The sequence below is a fragment of the Erythrolamprus reginae genome, chromosome 2 (assembly GCF_031021105.1).
Source record: "Erythrolamprus reginae isolate rEryReg1 chromosome 2, rEryReg1.hap1, whole genome shotgun sequence".
In the NCBI taxonomy this organism is placed as follows: Eukaryota; Metazoa; Chordata; class Lepidosauria; order Squamata; family Dipsadidae; genus Erythrolamprus; species Erythrolamprus reginae.
Genome location: NC_091951.1, coordinates 179,571,014 through 179,595,294, shown reverse-complemented (window position 1 = coordinate 179,595,294; position 24,281 = coordinate 179,571,014). Strand labels below are relative to the sequence as shown.

The 24,281-nt window shown below is 43.9% G+C and overlaps 2 protein-coding genes across 17 annotated transcripts in view; one reads left to right on the top strand and one right to left on the bottom strand.

The window, feature by feature from the left end:
• The window catches only part of RBMS2 (RNA binding motif single stranded interacting protein 2), a 547,749-nt gene that overhangs the window by 163,199 nt on the left and 360,269 nt on the right, over positions 1-24,281 (top strand). The window lies entirely within an intron of this gene.
• BAZ2A (bromodomain adjacent to zinc finger domain 2A) overlaps positions 1-24,281 on the bottom strand; it is an 85,722-nt gene that overhangs the window by 50,077 nt on the left and 11,364 nt on the right. For 3 of the 16 annotated variants that reach the window (XM_070740609.1, XM_070740612.1, XM_070740618.1), the window contains exon 1: positions 8,309-8,743. The exons of 8 other annotated variants lie outside the window; for them this stretch is intronic. The gene's annotated coding sequence lies outside the window, so the exon portion shown is untranslated. Of the gene's footprint in view, positions 1-8,074; positions 8,744-24,281 lie in introns of those variants that run through there. 5 more of the 16 variants (XM_070740610.1, XM_070740615.1, XM_070740611.1 and 2 more) reach the window with 5 other exon arrangements.

Here is a 24,281-nt window from a genome sequence, read left to right as displayed (position 1 = left end):
TATTTCTTATATATGACACTGTGGCAGTGCATGTTTAAATATATAAGAGTAGTACTAATAAAAGCTTGATAATCTAAAGCAGGCTAACATTTAGCTCAGGTACAGTCGTTTCCATGTGGAGAGAGAATGGTAACTTAGGTGAGGCATAGCCTTGTGTAGGTATAGCATTTTCTATTCTTTATTATCTTTTAACAAATGATTTTTGGAGTTTATATAATCCTGCACATCCTCAAAGAAACAAGGAATGTCTGCCTAAAAACTGGATAATTCCTAATTTAAGTAGTTGAATTTATTTTCATGTGGTCTATTTTGCTGGCCAATCCTATCCAGACTTATCTTGAAATGTTATGCTTTACTCTTCTATCAAAATTAGCATTTCTTAAAAAGGATACTTAAGAACTGTAAAGGATCTGTTTAGTCTTGCAAAAATCCTAGTCATCTTATCAGTCTACAAAAAACTAAAGCTGTGAAATGCCATCAACTCCATATTTTAAAAGAATTTGACAACAGCAGGTTTTTACCAAGACAATATCAGACAGACAACATTGTGTTGAGGCTTTCTTGTATGAAAGAAAGATAAGAAAACGCCCAGCTATGTTAATGGAAAGGCAGAACTTTCTAGAAACCAATAACCAGTTATGTGCAGTGCAGGGCCATTTACCAGTAATGCAACATCCAAAATGAAAAAGTACAAAAAGAACACACACTTTTTAGGCAACAACTGTTGTCAGCCACCATGAACTACAAAACGTCTTTATTTAACTGGATCTTTTAAAACGGAGTATCAAACGTGCTTAAATCCAGCCGGTCTGGGAATATCAAAGGATCGGCCCATGGCATTTCTACTGCCAAAAAATCCAGTTTGACATCCATGTTTAAAAAAAAATATCAAAAAGATGGATGCCTTTTTTGTAACCTGGGGCTTAATTTTTGTTATTGTTACTTGATGGAGCAAGGGGAAAGATTTTGTTAGGTGGAAAGAATCGGGAGTCGGGACCATTCATACAGTTGCAGGTAGAAAATTTATTTAAAGCTTAGATAGGAATCTAGTCAACTAATAGTCAGCACTAAATTGGAGAACTCAATTGGACTTGAATCTCTTGTGGCAATTCAACAACTCTAAACTGATTATTTGTTTAACTCTGCTCCCAGTTCTGCCTGCACCTCTACAGATTTTGAGCCTCTTCCCCCCACCCTCCAAGATTTGGAATTTCCCAACATGGATTTTGGGAAAAGTATAAAAGTTTAAGGCACCTGGTTTATTTGTTTTTATTTTCAGAAATTTTAAGAAGAAATAAGAGGCTCCATTCTTTTAGATTTTATACTAACCAATAGGGATGAGCAGTGAGAACTTTGAAAGGAAGTAACAAAGACAAATCATCATTTAATCAATTTCAAAAAGCTTAGAGTATTAGATATGATTTTAGAATTCATCAAGAGAAGTCCTTTGGTGAAAGAGAACACAGAATGGTTGGTAACTCAAAAATAAAATATTGAAAGTACATCAGACAGCAGTTTAATGGGTACTATAAAAAGAGAGGAAATTTGGGGAATGGAAGGTGAATGTAATAAGTGAGGACAGGCAAAGATGGAGGAGGCTGCGGGGAGAAATGATTTACAAATTAGTAAAGATCCATCCTGACAACCTGAAACAAAACAGAAGACAGTAAGATGAACTTCAACAGGGATGAATGCTGAATACTACACTAGTTAGTGGGGGGGAATCAGAGGCATCAGTATAGGATGGGAGAATACCATACTACGTAGCAGAGCATGTGCAATTCTGGGTTGCATCAACAGTTGGTCCTACTATCTAGAATATTATATTTAAATTTTAGGAAGAACACTAGCAAACTGGAATATATTAAGAACTGAACAATCAAAACAATAGGATGTTTGAAAAGTTAACATATGAGGAACAGTTGGTATGGTTAGTCTAAAGAAAATTTCAAAATCTTCTATTATAAAAAGGCCTCTTACATAGAAGAAAGGACAAAATTGTCAGTTTTTCAAGAAGACAAGAAATGGATCTAAATTACAAGATTTTGATTGGACCTCAGGAAAAAATTCCTAAGCATTCAACAGCGTAAGAGATTGGAGATAGTACCATGTTTCCACAAAAATAAGACCCTGTCTTATTATTTTTTTGAACCCCGAAATAAGTGTTTGACCTTATTGCCATGCACTCAAAAGCCTGATTGGGCTTATTATCAGGGGATTTGGGGGGAAACAGGGTAGATTCTTCTACACTGAAAGTGTTTAAACAGAAGCTGCAAGGCCATCATTCAAGGATGCTATATATACTCTTGTACTAGATAGAACAAAATTGGCAACCTTCATCTGCATAGGAGTCAGAGGCCATGCTTCCGCCACTGCTGCTTCTTCCTCCTTTTTTGCCTCACAGTTCACTCTACCTAACATCAGGCAGGGACTTGTTGCTCCACCTGTGCCATGGCAGCTGGTGATACTGTCATCAAACTGGTTGTCCAAGGTGGTGCTGTCACAGGAACAGCCAAATGGATAGCTGCTCTTCCTTTCTCTCTTGTGTGCTGGGGAGGTATTTCTTTTGGGGGTTCCAGAGGGAGCTTGGGGAGATACTTGAATCCCTTATCCACAATCCAGCTGAGTCCCTGGTGTCTGCCTGGAACAAGGCAGTATCAGGGGCCCTAGACCGGATTGTGCTTTTGCGACCTCTCCAAAGTGATGGATCCAGGAGGGCTCCTTGGTTCAATGAGGCCCTCCGGGAGATGAAGTGCCAAAAGAGACATCTAGAGTGAAGCTGGAGGGCTACTAAATCTGAGTCTGACCGAACAGTTAAAAACCTATATTAGGACTTATCTAATGGCAATACAAGCAGCAAAAGTTCACATTTTTCCGCACTTATTGCCTCCGCAGATTCTCACCCGGCTGCCCTTTTTAAGGTCACCCACTCTCTTGTTAACAGGGTAGAGGAGTTTGTTCAGTTTCTGATGGACAAAATCACTCACATCTGGGTGGATCTGGACTACAATTGGGCAATGTCAGCCAAGATGACTGGGGCAAGTCTTAGTCAGTTGTGTGGGACGAGTTTGATCATGTCACCCCTGATGAAGTGGACATAGCCATGGGACCGATGAGCGCCTCCACTTGTTTATTGGACCCGTCCCTCTCCTAGCTGGTCTCAGATTATCTGGACCCATTTCAATCTGACTTCAGACTCGGTTACAGCATTGAAAGTGCTTTGATCATACTGATGATCTCTGGTAGGCCCGGGCTAGAGGTCACTCCTCTATCCTGGTGCTTCTTGACCTCTCAGCAGCATTTGATACCATTGACCATGGTATCCTTCTGCAACGGCTGGAGGGATTGGGAGTGGGTTATTCTCCTATCTCTCTGGCCAATCGCAGTTGGTATTAGTGAGAGAACAGGGGTTGACCCCTAGGATCCTCCTTTATGGGGTGCCACAGAGCTCAGTCCTTTCTCTTCTTCTTTTCAACATCTACATGAAACCACTGAGTAAGATCATCCAACAGCACGGGATGAGTTACCAACAATATAATGATATTCAACTATTTATTTCCATCCCATGTCAATTCAGCGAAGTGGTGGATGTGATGTGCCGGTGCCTGGAAGCCGTAAGGGTCTGGATGGGAGTCAGCACACTCAAGCTCAATCCCGACAAGACTGAGTGGCTGTGCCCTCCAAAGACTATACCATCTATCAGTCTCTGGTACTGGGGGGGAGAAATAACCCCCTCAGAAAGGGTTTGCAACTTGTGTGTTTTCCTAGATCCACAGCTGAGGTTAGATCAACATCTCTCAGCTGTGGCTAGAGGGACTTTTTCGGAGGTCCGCCTTATGCACCAGTTGCGACCCTACTTTGACCAGGAGGCTCTTTGCAGTTACTCACGCCCTCATCACCTCACACCTTGACTATGGGGCTACCTTTGAAGAGCATTCGTAGACTACAGCTGGTTCAAAATGCAGCCACACAAGCTATAGTAATTGTACCAAGGTACACTCGTATAACTCCAACTCTCCGTGAGCTGCATTGGCTACTACTCAGTCTCCAAACACAATTCAAGGTGTTGGCTACCCCACTTTAAAGCTGTACATGGCCTAGGACCAGACCATTTGCAGGACCACCTACTACTTTGCACTTCCCTGCGGCTAATAAAGGCCCACAGAGTTTCCCTTCTTCAGATCCTGTCTGTCAAACAATGTTGGTTGGCGGGGCTGTGGGGAAGAGCCTTCTCTGTGGCAGCTCCAACCCTTTGGAACCAACTGCTCCCAGAGATTCGCATTATCCCTACTCCACCAGCCTTCAGGAAAGCCATTAAGACCTGGCTTTCATGGTGGGCCTGGGATCATGAATGACTGAATGTATGAATGTTATTAGTAGACTTATTGATTGTTTCTATATTTTATTTTGACATTGAAATTTTTAAACTGTTTTTACATGTTGTTAGCAGCCCAGAGTCCATTGGAGTTGGGCGGCATACAAATCTTGTTAAACATTAAACTATAAACAAGTTGATTTCAGGTGGCAGCTGCATCTGGCCAATGAACCATAGATTCCAATACCTGGGATACAGGATTGACGATTAAGACTTGCAACCTTATGATTTGAACTTTCTGCAAAAAAAAAAAAAAAATCACTACACAAAGCTACAGAAAGGATCATATGGGCCCTTCCATCTCTATTTAAAAACATGGCTCAACTTAATTTAAAAAAATAGAGGAGTTTCTTTCATTTATAGCATATATAAATTTATCATTGTTAATAAAATAATTCTAAAAGTTTTTGCCCCACAAAACCAATTGTCTTCAAAATGTTTGGTTAATGGTTTACTAACAACTATAAGACAATTGCTTATTCTGAACTGGTATTTTCTCAAATCAGTAGTATGCATAGCATTGATAATAAACAGAAATAATGCAACTCCCCTCCACAAATATGTGATAAGCCAGGTAGAAAAGAAGGGCAGAACTGCCATTTTCCAGTCAAGTGGCAAATGAAAAAGAACTAAGCATTCTGGCTAAACCTGACTGAGAAGTTTGGGCTTAGGAACAAAACAAAGTGAAATAAAATAATTCTGCGCTAGCTCTCATTTGGATTTTTGTTACGGTAGAAGGGAAGACTATTCTAACATTGCTTCAGTGACATTTTATTGATTAGTATACAATTATGGTACAGATAGTGCTCACTGTACAACTATTTATTTAGTGACTGTTTGAAGTTATGGCACTGAAAAAAGTGTAAGTTGCTTTACAACTGGTCTGCCACTTACAACCGTCAGTGTTCCCATGGTCCCTTGAACAAAATTCGGGCACTGGGTAATTGGGATGTATTTATGACAACTGCAGCATCCCAGAGTAATCACCTTTGTAACCTTCCCACCTGACTTCCAATAAGTAAAGTCAATGGGAGAAACCAGATTCACTCAATAACCACATGGTTCACTTAACAACCGGTTATTTGCTTTACAACTGAAGCAAAAAGTTCATAAAGTGGGTTGTAATTCACCCAACTGTCATGCTTAGCAACAGAAATTTTGGTATCAATTGTGATGAAAAATAAGTATTTTTCTTCAAACATTATCTGCCCTGACTTAAGATTTCCTATGTAAGATAATTTACATGCATTCATATATTCCAAATTATTCCCTGAATGTATGAAATGAAGAGAAAATGTAAAGTATTAAAATTGTAATAATAAATTTGTAAAGATATGGTTTCATTAGTACGAAGCGCAACTTAGGGTACCTTCTAACACAGAGCTGTCAAACTCATGGCCCTGGGACCAAATGCATCATGACCTGCCCATGCCCACACCTGGTTAAGCGAAGGGAAAAAGTTCTGATACGCCACATGACGCCACCATGATGGTGTGAGTTTGACATCCCTGCTCTAACAGATATCAATGAAGAATTAAGACACCTTCACTTTGAGCTCAACTCCTGGTCATATTTATATAGGTTTTAGGTAATTTTCTTAGCAGCAATATACTGTAGTTTGCTAATATCTTCCCTTGCATTATTTTCTGACTCTATCTTACAGCACAAGCATTATTTGAAAGTCCATCCAAATTCTAGGCAGGCTTGAGTGTTTAGTTCCTGAAATAAGTCAAGGTCAAGTCAGGTGATGCCACCTGCTGAGACACCAAGGAAAGGGTTGCAGGATCTCTTCATTTCAAATGTAAATTTAGTCTTAGAAAGTATATCTTTATTGAAAATAATTTTACCATCTAGGCACCCTTGAAGTAATATTTATGCAAGGTAATATTCTTCTGACTTAAAACCAACTCAGAACAGGAGGCATGCAGAAATATTTATGTGAAAGAAATACAGTAGTCAATCCATTTTGAATTTAATTAAATATAGAAATATGTCTACCTGAAAGGGTTGATGTCTTTGAGCAAATTATTAGATATAGAACACTTTCTAAGATTTGCCATTTTGCTAGATTAAAAAATACGCAAGCGACTGCCTAAATCTGATATAATGTGTTTAAACGGCGATATTCTGAAACTGCAGGAATTTTATTTACTTCCTTGGTTCCTCATGGAGAAACAGGGATAATCTAATCAAGCAGCTTAGAGAAAGTTATAAAGCGAAACCCCCTTTCCGATTAAAAAGAAAATTTCAAAAAGCAACAAACACAGCTGCCATTTCCAGGCCACTTCCTGCAAGGATGGGGGGAGGGAGCAGAAGAAAAGGATTGTTTGCATCAGGTTCAGCACACATGATTCAGCAAGGGAAAACAACAGCTCCAAGCATTCATTCACCCTAGAGCCACTTAAGGCGCTTCTCTCTCTCTCTCTCTTACTATGCCTGCATCCCACCTCCACCCACACAAAAGGCTCTCAGCCATTATCTACCTGAACTATTGTCTCCCAAAACAGGTATATTGGCCCTTCCAAGAATTTAAGAGATTGCTACGGAATACATCACCTCAAGATTATCTTGAGGCGGAGACTCTTTCTCATAGGCACCATACGCCCATGGAAAAGAGGTAGAGGGAGCAAAAAAAAAAAAAAGGAGATTCCCCAGCATCAGACTGCACCTCCCCCCTACCTAAGTATGTCAGCCATGGTGCCAGAAACCTCAAGCTCTGCCACTCTCAAGAGACCCAGGTTCTTCTCCCCTATATCCCCAGCGGAAAAGCTCCTCTTGCCAGCGCCAATCCCACTCCAGGTACCAAGGGATGCCGGATCAGCTAATACAGGAGCTCCGGGTGGATCCCGCGTCTTGCCCCTTTTACCTGTTCTCTTTTTTTTCCCCCTTAAAGCCATTTTTCTTCCCAAGCTGCCTCGGCAGGGAAGGATCCCTAAGAGGTGGGGCAAAGATCCTCGGCTGGCCCACCTCTTCCTCCTCACCTTCCCAATGAAGTCTTCCTTCGGATATCACGCATCTCCAGAAAGCCCCTACTATGGCCTCCCTCCTCCTCGCTTTAAAAGATGGGGAGTTGTTCTCTCGCGTCCCGAACTCCTCCCGCTCGAGGCTAATCACCGGCCTCTCCCTTCCCCCCACCCCAAAAGTGTGGAACCGTCCCCCCCCCCGGTTTCCTCAAGTTTTCGAGATCCTTCGGTTCCACAGACGAAGCTGCTGCAGTGACTTCACGATTCTCTCCCCCCCCCCTCTCTCTCCTCGTCTTTTTCTTCAACCACCGAGGCAGGCCGGTTTCCCAAAACTCCCCGCCGCCGAGCCGAATAGCTCTCGAGTCTTTCTTCCCACCAACACCCCCCCCCACACACACACACACATACACAAGAGCCGCCTTTTAAACACGGGAGAAGCGCGGCCGCCCTGACTTTAAACCCCCCCTCGCTTTCCGATTCCCATCCGGTTGGGTTTTCCCACGAAAACGGCTCCCCCCCCCCCTCAGAAGGCGGCTCTTCATGTCTCCCCCCCCCGGGGGGCTTTCTCCTCCTCCACCCTCCCTTTCACCCCTGAGGGATGGCCGCCAGGACTTCCCATCAAACCGTCGGGGCCATTACTGCTCTTTCTCCCCTCACAGCCATTCTCCTCACACACACACGCTCACCCCGCTCCGGCCTCCCTCGCCACCCACCCCGTGCGCGCGCCTTTCCTCACCGCCCGTGCGGGGCGAGGACGGGTTCGTTTCGCGGCGGTCGCCAGGCACCACCACCACCACCCTTCGTCCGAAGTAACGCCGCTGCCGCTGCTCCTCCTCAGGGATCCGGGCCCAAACTTCCTTCCCTCACTTCCTCTCAGAAGAGGTGGGGGGAACACAAACAAACAACGGGGCCGCGTCCCAGGCGCCTCGCGGCCTCCCGTGGAAGAGCTCTTCCCGCCCCCTCCCCTCACCTGTGGGAGGTGTCAGCCGGCTCCCCTCACATGGCCCGCCGGAGGAGCGGGGTCGGGCCCTGTGGGGAGAGGAGACCCGGCCGGAGCCGGCGAGCGGAAGGGGCCGCCAGCCGAGGCGACCGCGAGCCAAGGCAGGCCGGAGCCAAGAAGGCCAGGCCAAGCGGCCGTTGTCGTTGTTACCCTCCTGGTCGTCGTCGTCGTCCCTGGCCAGGAAGCCGAGCCAGCTTTGCGAAGGACCGAGAGAGCGCCGGGACCCACGGTCACCCAGCCGCCGCCGCCGCCAGGTCCTAGCGCCCGCCTGCACTCCCTAGTAAGCGCTGGAGATGGAGCTGGGAGGCGCGAGCGCCACCTCCGCCGCCAGAGGAGACGCGCGGCCTAAAGGGAGAGCGAGACGGTCCGAGATCGCCCTCCCAGTTTAAAAAAGAAAAGAAAAAAGGGAGGAAAAAGGCTAAGCCTCTGAAGCGGAAGAAGCTATGCCCTCCCCCAACAAAAAAAAAAGAGTGCCCAATATAAGGTCTACCTTCTTCTGCCCAGGAGGCGACGTAGCGATTGGGATTGGCCGGCGGAGGTCAGTTTAAAAAAAGGCTGCGGAGTCTTTCGGGGTTCAGCCAATGCTCTGCAGGCCACGCAGCCTTCTCTCACTAGGGCTGGGCTTGGGGTTTTCCACCAGCGTCCTTACTTTGACTGGCAGCCTTCACCACGAGATACTTTTGATTTATTTATTTATTTATTTATTTATTTATTTATTTATTTATTTATTTATTTATTTATTTTGTCCAATACATAATACACATTGAAGAGAAAGATATGTAATAATATAAGTAAAGAAAAGAATAGAAGAAAAGATATAAAAGTATAGGTGAACATATTTGAAAGGAAGAAAAGATAAATGAGATAAGGAGAGACAATTGGACAGGGGACGGAAGGCACACTGGTGCACTTATGCACGCCCCTTAGATGGAAGATGGTTCGCCTCGGGCAACTTCAGTTCACTTTCCAGATTTGGGAAGAAGAGTGATTAAGTTAAAGGCTCCCCGGGTCCGATCCCCCCCTTGCTTCATTTCTATTTCACAACAGGTCAGGATGTCAGAAAGAAACGCATAATGGCTGAGTTAAACCAGCACTTCTTTGCCCCACTGTCAGGTTATCAAAGGATAAGAAATAGAGTCCTCTATTTACAGCAGTTCATTTAGTAACTGTTCAAATTAGTGACAGTTCAAATTCATTTAGTGAGCCTCCCCGAGTCCTCGGAGAGAGGTGGCATACAAATCCAATTAAATAAATAAATAAATAAAGTTACAGAGGCACTGAAAAAAGTGTCTTGTTGATTTTCACATGAATCGAGGCACATGATCAAAATTAAGACACTTGGGAACGGACTCATATTTATGACGGTTAGACTGGGATCATGTGGATTACCTTCTGTGACCTTACAAGTGAAATTCTGCCGCACGAATCCCAGCGAACGATTAGGTCCTACAGAGTTTGCCTTCTCCGGGTTCCATCGACTAAACAATGCTGTCTGGCGGGACCAAAGGGAAGAGCCTTCTCTGTGATGGTCCCGGCCCTCTGGAACCAACTCCCCCGGAGATCAGGACTGCCGCCACCCTCCTTGCCTTTTGCAAACTCCTAAAAACCCATCTTTGCCACCAAGCATGGGGAAATTGATATACCCCTTAGCTATTATAATTTATGTGTGGTTTGTTTGAGTTGTATGATTATTTTATAAGGGTTTTAAACTGTTTTTAACCATTGGATTTGTATATTGTGTATTGTCCTGTTGTAAGCTGCTCCAAGTCCTCGGAGAGGGGCGGCATACAAATCTAATAAACTGAATTGAATTGAATTGAAATCAATTGAAAAGCCAGATTTATTTAACTGTGACAAGAAATGTTGTAAAATGGGACTAAATCAACTTAACTGTCTCACTTGACAACATAAATTTTGGGCTCAATTGTGGTCGTATATTGAGACTACCTGCAATACATTTGTTGTGCATGGGCCATCAAGCTAGCTTCAACATCTTGTGGGAAGTGTGGAAATGCATGTGCTTAAAAGCAATGGTCTGGGAAATCAGGAAGGGCTTAATTTGAAACAATTAAGTTGCCTGCACCTATCATCTTGGTAGTTAGGAAAGATGATAGGTGCAGGTAAGTTTCCCTATAGGACCAGACACAATTTCTTTGATTTTACAGAAGTGGGATTGTCAAAGTGTGAACTTAAATTGATGTAGGCTGATGCAATAAAGAACAGGAAAAAGTATCACAAAATGTTTATTGTATACAGGCAAGCTAAAAAGGATTTCTGGTGACCAAAGGTGCTTAGTAGAATGTTAACTCTCAGAGAATGGGCAATTGATTGCTATAATGCCACCAATAAAGAAAAACCCCTTAAAATGGGGGGAGGAGGCATCCAAAGGGGGAAGGGGCTGGCTCCTAACCTGATCTGTGGCTGTAGCCTGTATGAAAATAAGAACATAATGCCAATGAAATAAACTCTAATTTGAAATGAAGAGTAGTTCTTCGGAGTTGCGATTGTGTGGCCATGGGATTTTCACTACCATGTATGGTAGACTGGGGGATCAGTGTGGGGGCATATACTAGTACCATTTAATGTGGCATTTACTGTTTGTTTATTGTCAGAGAATTAAATTAACAGGAAGAACAAATTGGTGGTTCTGGGGAACAAGCATCCTGAGAGAGAGGATTTAAACTGAAAAGCAAATCTCTGATGTGACCATTCTGAATCTATAAAGAAAATAAGGGGTGGTAAACGTATTAGACAACTGCCCATTCATCATAAGGACTATTTGGTCTTGTGCATCTTCTTTAGTTTGGGAATAATGGAATGTTTTCGGCTGCAGTAACAGTGCTCTCTCTAGCTGCCATGAAAGAAACAAAATTGTATATTTCTGTCTTCTGAACTAGGTTGGGAATCTCTGACACTGCTTCCAATGTTATCAGGCTTTGTTTCTATATTAACAATGCAAACCTAGAGGACCTGGGAACGCCCAAGGGTGACCTTCGGGGCAAAAGGACAAAGAACCAGCAGTTTCAAGTAGTCACCTTTGTAAAACTGTAGATGGCAGTTCTGTTATTTAAATGGCAGTGGAATCTCTCCTAATTATATTCCAAAATCTGGCTTGAGTTTTTGTAAATGTGATGACATAGGAATATGTCTGGATTGAACCCAGTGTCATCCTGTTCTAGCAACAGTATTCAGCTATTTTTTTTAAACAACCCACACATTGTAAGATTCCCCATCCTCCAAACTACACATTTCAATATTTTTTAAAAATATCATTTTGAATTTCCTTTTAAAATGATTAGCCCTCGGCCAGGATTGTGTATGCGTAAAATTGGAAAGGGGAAAATATCCCCAAAGAAGAAGAGGTTATTAATAAAATTTTGGATTGCGCTGAAATGGATATGATGACAAGACGGTTAAAAGATCAAGAGGAAACAGAATTTTATGAAATTTGGAACAAAGTGTATATATGGATAAATAATAATAAGAAGTAAAAGTGAAAAGAATAGGAGAATAGTAGAAGTATGAATATGTTTTAAATTTCGTGTTAGATGTAGTTTATATATGATGATTATATAAAGTTAAATAAATTTCTTCTTTTCATTCAAAGTAATAAGTAAATTTAAAATATTTACAATGTATTCTTTTTTCTGTATTGAAATTTATCTTCTAGAATAAGCGGGGAAATTGCAACCCCTCCTTTAGGTTAAATGTTTGTTTGTCAGTTTTGTCTATTTTATGAAAATTAATAAAATTTATTGAAAATAAAAAATAAATAAAATGATTAGCCCTCACTGGTTCATGCAGCTGTATATTTCATGTTAACTATATAGCGAATGAAGAATATTTTTAGCTGTGTGTATGTGTGTATTTGCACACCTTTGAGTCAATCTTGACTCAGGCAACCTCTTGAACAAGTCCATGCAGTCTTCTTGACAACATTTTCAAATGTGGTTTGTCATTGTCTTTTTTATAGCACTGAGAAAGAGTGGCTAGGACAAAGTTACCAGCTAGCTTCATGGCTAAGGTAAGGTAAGGCAAGGCTAGAATTTAGTGTGCCCTGGTTTTTAGTCATCTTTTTAACCATTACAGTACACAGAACTGGCTCTAATTCATAGCATTATTAAGAGGAAAATCTCTAAAAATAATTGTATGAATGTATGGAAGGTATAGGTAGCCATGTTGGTGCATGAGCAGCCAATTCAAAAACAGCAAGGGAGGGCAATAGCTATTTTTGGATGAGTTGAAGTGTCACAATCATACAGAGTAATGTGGCAATTTTGTTGGTTCCACTAAAGCAAGAATAAGCAATCTTGTGTCCTTCAGATATTTAATACGGTACTACAACTCCCACAACATTTTACAATTGGTCACATTGATTTGGGCTAAAGGGAGCTAAAGTCCAAAACGAAATGAGCATCTGGTTATCTACTGCTATAGTAAAGATAGAGCTCTGTTGTGTTTTTATGATTAAATGCAACTGTGTTATACAAAGTCAGCATCAATTTGTTTACTTTGACTGGCAGCAATTTTCTGGCATGGCTTTTATCAGGGATTTATAATGACAATTCCTACAAAAAATCAATCAGACCCTATGTGTAATTACGGTCCCTCTGTCTAGGTTACTTTATTAATGCAAGACAGTGACCCCAAACCTGATACTTTTCAGATGTGTTGAACTAACTTGATCATGCCTAGCTGGTATGAAGAGGAATTATAGGATCGATTCACTCTGAGAAGGGCTTGTGAAACTGCTATATTTCACTTGTGAGTCATTCTTTGTCAAGTGAACCCGGTGAAATTGAAGACTTATTTGAAAAGAAACGATCATAAAGACAACATACAGTGATACCTCATCTTACAAACCCCTCGTCATACAAACTTTTCGAGATACAAACCCGGGGTTTAAGATTTTTTTGCCTCTTCTTCCAAACTATTTTCACCTTACAAACCCAAGCCGGTGCCACTGGGATGTCCCGCCTCCGGACTTCTGTTGCCAGTGAAGCGCCCATTTTTGCGCTGCTGGGATTCCCTTGAGGCTCCCCTCCATGGGAAACATCACCTCCGGACTTCCATGTTACAGGGGAATCCCAGCAGTGCAAAAACAGGCGCTTCTCTGGCAACAGAAGTCCAGAGGTGGGGTTTCCCAGCAAGAGGAGCCTCAGCGAAATCGCAGCATCACAAAAACACGGAAGTCCGGAGGTGGGGTTTCCATGGAGGGGAGCCTCAGGGGAATCCCAGCAGTGCAAAAACGGGCGCTTCGGCTGGGAAAAGGGGTGAGTTTTGGGCTTGCATGCATTAATCGCTTTTCCATTGATTCCTATGGGAAACATTGTTTCGTCTTACAAACTTTTCACCTTACAAACCTCGTCCTGCAACCAATTAAGTTCGTAAGATGAGGTATCACTGTATATGATAGAAAAATGTACTCTTTAATAAAATAAAAATGAAGATGATTGAAGGTGATGAAACAGAACTCTCTCTTTTCTCACCTTCAATCGTCTTCATTTTAATTTTATTAGAAAGGGCACTTTTTTCTATCATATATGTTGTATTTGTGATGGTTTCTTTTCAAATAAGGCTGCAAAAATCATTCAAGTGGACACCTGGTCCACTTGACAAAGAATGACCCTTGTGCATTCTAACAATGTTTCTTCCCAATACACTTCTCCCTATTAATACTAGCTATGCTTTTGTAATGATAACAACAGAGTAAATAAAATTAGATAAGAAAAACCAAAGTACACTGGGTGAAACCAGGCTTGATAGCAATGACTGTGAGAGGGATCTTCGAATCCTAGTGACAACCAGCTAAACATGAGCCAGCAGTGTGCAGCAGTGGCCAAAAAACCCAATGCAATCCTAAATTGAATTAACAGAGGGATACAATCAAGATCAAATGGGGTACTAATACCACTCTATAAAGCCTTAATAAGATGACACCTAGAGTACTGCATCCAGTTTTAGTCACCATATTATAAAAAAGATGTTGAGACTCTAGAAAAAGTGCAGAGGAGAGCAACCAAGGTGATTAGGGCAGCGTTTCCCAACCGGTGTGCCGCGGCACACTAGTGTGCCGCGAGACATGGCCAGGTGTGCCGCGAGAAGCTCCAGCTGGGCGGGGCGCTGCCGGCGCCCCTGTCTGAGTGTCGTCCTGTGGATGGTCTTGGGCTTCACAGTCGCTTCCTGGTTCCCTCTCCTCCCACCGCCTGTGTCTCCCGCCGTCGCCTCCACCAAGCCGGCGCCCGTTGCCGTGGGTTCCTCGAGTGGGAGCTGCCGCTTCCCTCCGTCCAGCTCAGCCACGCTGCCGTAGAAAGCACAGAGGTTATTGCCACCGCTTCTGCCTCCACTCAGGGAGCCACTGTGGTCACTGCACCTTTTCCTCTCGCTCAGCTCAACCACGATGGCTCCCTGAGTGGAGGCAGAGGTGGCGGCAATAACCTCTGCACTTTCTACGGCAGCGTGGCTGGGCTGCCTGGAAGGAAGCGGCAGCTCCGAGGAATGAGGCGCTGGCGGTAGACACAGGCGGAGGGAGGAGAGGGAACCAGGAAGCAACCGTAAAGCCCAAGACCAGCCACAGGACGACCTTCAGCCAGGGGCACCGGGACCGCGCGCAGCCATGGTGGGAGCAGCATGAGAAAGAGAGGATTCTATCCCACGAGGAGACGGCCACCGAGCTGCAGGTCCCGCTGCCGCTGCCTTCTTTCCCTCCGCCTCTTTCTCCTCATGCAGCCTGAGCCCGCCTTTGCGAGTCCGCCCTGGCTTTCGCTTTGCCCCATGATTTCCCCGCAATTTCATCCAGGCCACCTCTTGCCTCCTTTTGAACTGCGGGGAAATCTGCGGGTGAAGCAAAAGCCAGGGCGGGAGAGAAGCGCGGGGGTGGGGAAGGAGGAGAGCCCCTCAGCGCTTCCCCTCCGCCAAGCTGCCTGCTTGTCCTCGCGCCTCGTTGCTACCTCCTGCCTTTTTCCAGGGGCCTTTGGAAGGCACCCAGGGAAGGGGGGGATTGGGGCTGGCTGCAGCGGTTTCTCGTCCTCCTCATCCGGCTGCTAACGCCCGCCCGGCCCCTCTTGCAGTCCCTTCACCGAGCGCTTTTGTCCCAGGCTGTCAGCGAAAGGGCTACAGGACAGGCTCCGCATCCCCCTGCCACCCGGAACATTTAAAATAAGAAAAACCTTCGCCGGCCTCCGCAGAGAAGAAAGGAAGAGAGAGAAAGAGAGAGAGAGCAAGAGAGACATAGCAAGAGAGGCAGAGAGAGAGAGAGAGAGAGCAAGAGAGAGCAAGAGAGACATAGCAAGAGAGGCAGAGAGAGAGAGAAAGAGAGAGCAAGAGAGACATAGCAAGAGAGGCAGAGAGAGAGAGACAGAGAAAGAGAAAGAGAGAGAAAGAAAGAGAGCTAGCAAGAGAGGCAGAGAGAGCAAGGGAGAGAGAAAGACATATAGGGAGGGAAGGAGGGAGAGAGAGAAAGAGAGCAAAAAAGAGGAAGAAAGAAAGAGCGATGGAGAGAGAGAAAGAAGGGAAGGAAGGAAGAGAAAGAGTGAGGGAGAAATAGAGCGAAATGGAGGAAGATTTTTTTTGTCAAAACTTTTCTTTAGCCATCCCCCCCACCCCCCCGTTCAGTGTTCCCCAGGATTTTGAAAATATGAATAATGTGCCGCGGCTCAAAAAAGGTTGGGAAACACTGGATTAGGGGACTGGAAACTAAAACATGAAGAATGGTTATAGGAACTGGACATGGCTCGTCCAGTGAAGAGAAGGATCAGGGGAGACACGATAGCAGTTTTCCAATATTTGAGGGGCTACCACTGAGAGGAAGGGGTCAAGCTATTTTCCAAAGCACCTGAAGGACAGACAAGGGATAATCAATGGAAACTGAACAAGGAGATTCAACTTGGAAATAAGGAAACATTTTCTGAAAGTGAGAGCAATCAGCCAATGCCTACAGAAGTTGTGGGAGCTTCATCATTGATACTTTCAAGAAGATATTGAAGTGCCATTTGTCAGAAATGGTGTAGGGTCTCCTGCTTGAGCAGGGGGTTAGACTAGATGATCTATAACAGTGATGGCAAATCTTTTTTTCCTCGGGTGCCGTAATTCAATGCCTAGGGAAGGCAAAAACAGCTTCCCCTGTCCCCTGGATGCCCTCTGGAGACCAGAAATGGCCTGTTTCCCAACTTCTGGTAGGCTTGTGTTTTGCCCTCCGCAAGCTCCAAAAGCTTCCCTGGAACTGGGGGAGGATAAAAACGCCCTTCTCCATCCCCCCAGAGGCTCTCTGGAAGCCAAAAATCAGCTGGCCGGCACACATATGTACATTGGCGCTAAGCTAGGGCAATGGCTCAGGTGCCAGCAGATATGGCTCCGCATGCCATATCTGCCAGAATATCTCAGGGACCGCCTTCTGCCGCACGAATCCCAGCGACCAGTTAGGTCCCACAGAGTGGGTCTTCTCTGGGCCCCGTCAACCAAACAATGTCGCTTGGCGGGACCCAGAGGAAGAGCCTTCTCTGTGGCGGCCCCGACCCTCTGGAACCAACTCCCCCCCCAGAGATTAGAATTGCCCCCACCCTCCTTGCCTTTCGTAAGCTGCTTAAAACCCACCTCTGCCGTCAGGCATGGGGGAACTAAGATACACTTTCCCACTAGGCCTTCACAATTTTATGTATGGTATGTTTGTATGTATGATTGGTTTTTATATAATGAGTTTTTAACTGTTTTTTTAGTATTGGATTTTGTTGTACTGTTTTACTGCTGTTGTTAGCTGCCCCGAGTCTGCGGAGAGGGGCGGCATACAAATCCAATAAATAATAATAATAATAATAATAATAATAATAATAATAATAATAATAATGCCACCTGTGGCACCTGTGTGCCATCACTGATCTATAAGGTCCCTTCCAACTCTATTAATCTGTAATATATAACCTTCCCTACCGGTTCACAAATGTGAGCGCCCCATTCGCACATATGTGTGATCTGTACATGCGCTTTGCTCACGCACATGATTTGGACACATGCGCATGGCTTCAAAACATGCAAAAATAGGACGGCATAGAGCCAAGGTGGGTGGGCAAGCCCAGTCCAAGTTGCCTGAACCTGTTCGCCTGAACCTGTCTGAGTCAGTAGGGTGCCATCTCTGGATTAAATGGAAAAAAATGTAGCTGACAACCATTTGCATTTTTCTCCCACTAATTTGGGTGTGTGTGTGTGTTGTTGTCAAGAACACATCTCTTGCAGACTCTTATTCTTTCACCTACAGCTATCTGGATGTCTTCATCCACAAATTCCCCTATCTTCAGAAAAAAAACCCACCACACGAGGGAATTAAATTCTCCTTACAGAGCGCGAGGTTCTAAAAATATAAAACCTTTAATCCCTGCTTTATGAATGTCTAGTTTACTTTATGCCATACTCATCCATAGCATTAAAACCATTCACAAAGTTGGGGGAGGAGGAGGCAGGGCACGATTGCTTAAGGCAGGACTGTAGGGAACTCCTTTTGGCAAGCCCACACCACAAGAGGCACGTAGTGTAGTCGCACTGCAAAAGCAGAAGCTTCCCTTCCCGGCGTCCACTGCTAAGTTCAGCTTTCCTAGCTGCCTGTGGCGTGAGGAGACTGGAACTGCAACAACTCACCCACCCCTCCTTTTTCTGAGATACAGAAGCTGACGCCAACAATGCCCACAAAATACATCTCTTGTGGCTGCAGGGGGATAAAAAAACTGAACCAGAGGGTGGAGGAAGGAATCAGAGGGCAGCTGGAGGACACAGGGACAACACAGATGTAAAAATCCCGCTAGAAAAGGGAAGAAGCACCCATGCTGATTTGCACCCCACCCTGAAACTGTAATGGGAGAAAGATTACACTCTATGGAGTGGGGCCTAGATCCAAATGGATTGGGATTTGGGAGAAAATAAAGCAGAACGCATCTTCCTCCTTTCCCAGTTCCCTCCATTCTGTGCCGAATCCAGCTGGTTGAGTCAGCCAGACGCAGCAAAACAACTCATTATTCTTATCATCCCTCAGCTCAAGCCTCCCACCTCGTATGCTGAAAGGCTCTTATTAATTAACCATTGATAACGACTTAGCTGTATCTGCAGTAGGGGAAATAAAGGTACATGAAGCATTACTCTCAAGTAAGTCATCAGTGGAGAATACATCAGGGCCAAGCAGCATTAAATGCTCCTTCTCACAGCATGTTTTGTAGTGGCTCTGCTATCTCCCTTTAAAACAATGTGCTTAAAGCATTTTCCAATCCTGTATGGGCAAAACCACCCTTTCCTTCTCAAGAACCTGCCCACTCTGCATTATCATGGAAACCATCCCTGCTATAAAAAGCTTAGATATCCTTCATATCACTATGGTTTATATCAGGTCTGTATTCAAAAAATTTATATCAAGAAGGCAGGCAGGCAGGTCTCCTTGAATAATGCAACCACTACTCGCAGCCTTTACTATCTTGATAATACCCATTACACATAAATGTTCTACAGTGTTCCCTCGATTTTCGCGGGGGATGCGTTCCGAGACTGCCCGCGAAAGTCGAATTTCCGCGAAGTAGAGATGCGGAAGTAAATACAGTACACCATTTTTGGCTATGGACAGTATCACAAGCCGTCCCTTAACACTTTAAACCTCTAAATTACCATTTCCCATTCCCTTAACAACCATTTACTCACCATTATTACTGGTACTCACCATTGAATAAGACACTTAGTGATCCTGATATTTATAAACATAATTATTTATTAACAATAATTAATTTTTTTGTTATTTATTTGCAAAAATTATTAGTTTGGTGATGACGTATGACGTCATCGGGTGGGAAAAACCGTGGTATAGAAAAAAACCCCGCAATGTATTTTTTAATTAATATTTTTTGAAAAACCGTGGTATAGGCTATCCGCGAAGTTCGAACCCGCAAAAATCAAGGGAACACTGTATTCCACAAAACATGGAAGAGTATAATTGCTAAAATTTTATTGTAACTATGAAAGCTGTCAGGATCATAAACCATTGGCAAAAATTTTAATAAAGCTATTGGAAACACTAATGTTTTTGCAAAATAAATGGCTTGCATGCTAAAACTGCAGTGAGAATACAGTACTTGTCAAGTGGTACCTCTGGATAATAGGAAAGGAACAGCTAACATCCTGTTCCAATGAAGATATTAATTCTTTACATGTTTTGCCCAAAATACAGTACAAAAATGTTATATGAAACCCCTTAGGCCTCCTTAGGCTTTTCCTATGGAAGGGGAGACTGAAGGAATTCATGGCTATGGGGAAAGAAGCCTGCATGCAAATGTTAGGTTCACAGATTTTGAGACAATGCTGGGTATTTTGTCAGTGTTTATAATACTTTATTCCATTAAAAGCATTTTAATACATATACAGTGGTACCTCTACTTAAGAACTTAATTCATTCTGTAACCAGGTTCTTAAGTAGAAAAGTTTGTAAGAAGAAGCATTTTCCCCCCATAGGAATCAATGTAAAAGCAAATAATGTGTGTGACTGGAGAAACCACAGGGAGGGTGGAGGCCCTGTTTCCTCCCAGGAGATTCCTAAAGAGGCCCCACAGAGGCTTCTCTCTGCCATTTCCGGTTACAGTTTCGGAGGCTCAGGTTTGTAAGTGGAAAATGGTTCTTGAGAAGAGGTAGAAAAATTTTGAACACCCGCTTCTTATCTAGAAAAGTTTGTAAGTAGAGGCGACCTTAGGTAGAGGTACCACTGTATTCCCTAAATTCTTATGCTTCCTAGGGGCTTAAGGGGCAATTATAAATGAAATTTAATTCACAGTACAGGAATTAGGCTACTCAAAATACTACAGTATTGTCTGCTTATGAAAGACATGGACCAGGGCAGTACAGAATATCTAATTACACATAGTTCCAATGACTTTGCACACCAGAAAACAAGGACAACAATAATCAGTTTAGGAATGTTAGCCTAAACCAGAATCTGACCACTTCTGCTCCATCTGTACTTCTGTAATCTATGATGAAAGCATGGTGGCTCGTCTTTCAACCTGCAGCTAAACCTGCTTACAGCTATTTTCCAGTTTCTCCAGCATTTTCTGAGCCAGACGCTCTGCAGGAGTGCATCAGACAAACCCATTAACCGAGAGCTGCAAGCTCTCAAAACCCAGTGAGTGGAAGGGAGGTTTGCCCTGCCCTGTTTGCTGGAAGCAAAACTAGGTTATAGTGTGTTGCAGGAACCTTTCTGTGCATTCAAGCATAGGGTGAGGAATATATTGGACCTGAGAGGCTGTCTGATGAGGAAATATAAAGTCAGCCGCCTCGTGTTTAGATAGAAGTAAAATGAGTTCTCGTCTGTCGGTGCTTTTCCTTTGAAAAATATTTACAGGAATTGAATTTTATCTCAGGGTTTTTTTTTCTTCCAAGTTCAGGGAATCTGCCTAGGAACTGTCCAGAAATAATACAATCAAGTAAGGGAAAAAAATTGCTTCGCAACTGACAAACTACTGTTCCTCAGCGCCCCCTTGTGTAGTACACTTATAGTATGTTATAAACTGTCATACAAACTTAAAATAAACTGCGTTAATATAAGGTACAGTATGTGTTTTGGTAAAAGTTGAATCTGAATTTAAATTTTTACTCAGATAAATAGGCTCCTATGTAACTTTTGGTCATGTCAGATCCTGTCACATCTAGTCCACATTTTGCTAATATCCTGGCTTAATTATTGCAATATGCCAATGTTTCCCAACCTTGGCAACTTGAAGATATTTGGACTTCAACTTCCAGAATTCCCCAGGGCTGGGGAATTCTGGGAGTTGAAGTCCAGATATCTTCAAGTTGCCAAGGTTGGGAAACATTGGCATATTTCACGAGTTTTGTCTGGACTCTTTCCGTAATTTGAAAATCTCTGAAGATGTACTTTTTAATCAATCTCTTAATTGATTTTGTGCTACTGTACTACCTAACCTTTTAACATTAATCCTTTGTAATTTTGCAAACTTGTTAATTGCTGTACTGTCTGAACAGAAAAAATGGTACAAACTGAGTGAATATACACACATGCTTGTTCTTGCCTATATTATAGTTTAAGATGATACATCATCTGCAATTTTTAAGTGAAAACCAAGATTCAACAATGACAAAATTGCTTCCTTCGTTTATCACTCTGTCTGGCCTCATAAGATTTGCATTTAAGAACTCTAAATCTGGCTTTTGAGCACATCTCTCCCATAACACTATGAAGTTCACTGGAAATTATTTTTAGTCAGATAAAATACTGCCGTGGCATGGTCCCTGTGTAGAAAATGTATGTGTTTTCTGATTCTGCCTTTACTTTTACATAGCAGAAAAGAAGAAAATGAAAGCAGAGGTTCAAGATGTATATAGTGGATCGTGGTATGAGATTGCTGTTGGCTAAAACTTGTTCAAAAATCCAACACTTGAGCAATTGGGAGTAACGGTCTGTTTGGAAATTCATAAAACATCAGAAAAGAAAAACCAGCATTTATCATATGTCTCTGTAGGTTTTTTGTTCCTTCTAAACATAGAGAGGTTTTTACTGCTCAAAAATAAAATAAAGGGGACACTCAAATAACACATCCTAGATCTGAATGAATGAAATATTCCCATTGAATATTTTGTTCTGTACAAAGTTGAATGTGCACAACAGCATGTGAAATTGATTGTCAATCAGTGTTGCTTCCTAAGTGGACAGTTGATTTCACAGAAGTTTGATTTACTTGGAGTTATATTGTGTTGTTTAAGTGTTCCCTTTTTTTTTTTTGAGCAGTGTAGATTTTCCTTTGCAGATGCCCACACATCTGCTGCATACATTCAGGGTAGCTGCACTGTGGCAACCATAGAGACTGAGTAACAGCATGAACCCGCAGTGTAATTCTATGAAAGGACCTATTGTGTTAAATAGGAGTGGTGTATGTGTGTGAGAGAGAGAGGTGGGGGGAGAGGGAAAGAGAGAGAGAGAGAGAGAAAGAGAGAGAATCAAGTTGAAAAACAAAGATCTTTGGAATCCCAAAGATCTGCACAAACAGGAATCCTTGCCAATGGATGAATCTGCCTATAGACAGGAGAATCCTATAAATCCATTCACCAGCAATAGTCTCTGTCTTGTCAAAGAAGCACCAACAAAGGCTGAATAAAACAAGGCTGTTGGACCTCACAGTGACTGGACAAGAGATGACAAGTTTCTTCTGGATGCTGAATGGGCAAAGGTGCTGATGTATTTCTTTTTTCACATACATACTTCAGAGAGAGACGACCTTTCCTGTCTCTGAGAGATCCAAAGCTGAGGGAAATGCATCTCAAGCTAGATCTACTGGTATTGGAAACGGTGACCTGGATCTCTGTAAGCACTGGCTAGCTTCTTCAAGGACGTCTATGGTGTCCTTGGAGAACCTAAGGCTGAAATGCCTCCAAGCCAGGAAGTCGCTTGTTCAAATTGGGCTCCAGCTGCGGGTTAAGCAGGCAAGCCCTGGTTTTCCTCTAAGCCTCAAGCTTCCCTTAGCAAAACGGGGGCAGCCATACCCGAACTCCCTGCAGAACGAGGATCACTTTAAGCACATACGCGGAGAGTGCTTCGAACATGAAGTATTTATTAGCAAGCCATTGCTTTTAAAGCCAAAGGCTCAGAAAAGGGAATACATTCGCTGCTCTCGCTCGGCTGTGTTTTGAAGGCGTTTTATTTCCGAAGGGGGGGGGAGGGGAGGGGAATCGCTTTTTCTAGAATTTATCCTTTTTCGCGTGAGGAAGCCAAGAGAGGAGTTTAGCGCCCATTTATTCAGACCAGGGAAAACGGCTTCGAAGCCTTTCCCTCCCCCACTGGAAACTGAAATGAACTCGCTGCCGTCAGGAGCGAAAACAAAGCGGTCAAAAAAAGAAAAAGGCTGCCAAAGAGCAGCATTCTGGGACGGGCTCCGAAAGTTTGTATTTCGGGACGAAGGGGTGGGTGGGTGGGGAGTGCAGGGAAACTTCTTCCGGGAAAAGGCGCTTGGTCAGCGGCCCTCCGGCGCGTCCTTCATCCGCTCCCGCAGCGACAACCCGAATGTCCTTCTCCGAAGGCGGCTGTGAGGCGATTTCCCACCTCGCCTCCCTTAACAAGGCTCGAGCGGCCCGGGGGGGGGGGGGGCGAGATGGGAGAGAAGACCGAGAAGCAACTTCAAGTCACACGTGTATGTGTGTATATATGTATTTATACCAAAGACTCACACGTGTCAGATTCACGTGTTTGTGTATGTACCAGATTCACATATATGTGCGTATCAAAGATTCACACGTGTGTATGTGTATCAAAGATCGGGGCGGGCCGTGCAAAGGGCCCTTTCCACAACACACACACAAAAAAGCACGTAGCAGCAGCAGCTTCTCCGGGGTGGGTGGGGGAGCTGGTCGATGGCTGTTCCCAGGAGGACGGCTGGACGGGGACGGGATTGGTGCTCTGAGGCAGCTGGGAAACTCCCCGATCTCTTATCATCTCCTCCTCCTTCCTTCCTTCCTCCACCCCCCTCCCCGCTCCTGCTCCATTTCGTTCGTCGCTCCCGAGATCTGTCGACACCCCACCCACAAACAAGAAAACAAACTCAGAGGCCATTAGAGGCTGCGTACGCCGCACGACGCACTTTCAAGGTGCAGGCGGGTGAGGAAAGCGAGGAGAGGCAGATGGTTTGTTGTTGTTTTTTACCAGGCCCTCCTTCTCCTACACCCCCCCCCCTCGCCGCCACCACCAACCCCGCAGCCTTGTCCAGCTTGCAACCGCCAAAGGTTTTCTTTTCCACCCGGCAGAAGCAGGTGGGCGCTCGCATTCTCCCCCGCCTGCCTGCCTGCTTCCCTCCCTCCCTCTCAGGGCTTTTAGCCAAAACCACCCTGTTCTCTTTCCAGGCGTGTGAGTCACGCTGAGGGAACTGACTGGCACAGAAGAAGCCTTTCCCGCCCCGAGTGAGGCGGTCTGATAATTATC